General features: G+C 39.6%; 1 non-coding gene across 1 annotated transcript; it reads left to right on the forward strand.

The window, feature by feature from the left end:
- The first annotated feature begins 604 nt into the window (after nucleotides 1-604).
- On the forward strand, nucleotides 605-676 carry TRNAT-GGU (transfer RNA threonine (anticodon GGU)). Its single transcript has one exon. It is a non-coding gene; the product is annotated as a tRNA-Thr (tRNA).
- Nucleotides 677-1,008: the final 332 nt, after the last annotated feature.

The raw sequence follows: 1,008 nt of genomic DNA on the forward strand, positions 1-1,008 counted from the left end.
CATTCTAGTTTTAGAAATTCTAGGTTGTTCTTTCTCTTTATCAAGGAATTTTTTTTGCTCAACTCCTCTAATATTCTAATTGAATTCTTTCTAATTCATTTTAGAAAGATCTTCCTCTTCCAGGAAGAAAAAGAGCCATAAACTGGAATGGCTCCATATTCTTAGCTCTCAATCTTTGTTGATCTCTTATAGTAATCACATCTTGAGGTTTGCAAGGGTAACTTGGTATATCTACCATATGGTCATTGACCCGGATATGTCCATGATTCACTAATTGTCTAGCTCCGGGAATGGTGGGAGCCATACCCAATCGAAAAAGAATATTATCCAAACGCATTTCAAGTAATTGCAATAGGACCTGACCCGTTGAGCCTTTGGCTCTTCTAGAAATACGAACATATTTCAGCAAATGCTCTCAGGCATAACTTTTCTCCATCCGTTTCGTATCAGCTCAGCCCAGAGTTTCCAGTATAGCGATCCTTACCCTACGAGCTACTATAATATGTGTTCTCAACTTGATATCTATAAAGATAGAAGGATCATCCATATCCAATTTGTTGTCCATCTACCATAGTAGACTCACTCATTCATATATGATGAGGGGGCCCTTTTAACTCAGCGGTAGAGTAACGCCATGGTAAGGCGTAAGTCATCGGTTCAAGTCCGATAAAGGGCTCATGTTTCCCACGAAGAAAGAAGGCTCGGGTGTCCATTTCTATTACATAGATAGAAATATTTTCACCGAAATATGAATATGAAAATCACAACAAATCGGATTCGGATCCAGTCCATTTTTTATCTTCTTTTATGGGAGAACGACAGGAATTGAACCCGCGCGTGGTGGATTCACAATCCACTGCCTTGGTCCACTTGGCTACGTCCGCCTCGGAAAAACCAATTTATTTATCTACAGTCATTTCTTCCAAGAATAAAAAATGAGCTAACGTTTGTTCTTATGTGGGTCGTCGGTGACCTCTGATAGGGGATCAAAGCAAGATCGATGACTAA

This window comes from Pinus tabuliformis, chromosome J (assembly GCF_031772625.1).
Source record: "Pinus tabuliformis cultivar Carrire ecotype Pingquan chromosome J, CPIR1, whole genome shotgun sequence".
In the NCBI taxonomy this organism is placed as follows: domain Eukaryota; kingdom Viridiplantae; phylum Streptophyta; class Pinopsida; order Pinales; family Pinaceae; genus Pinus; species Pinus tabuliformis.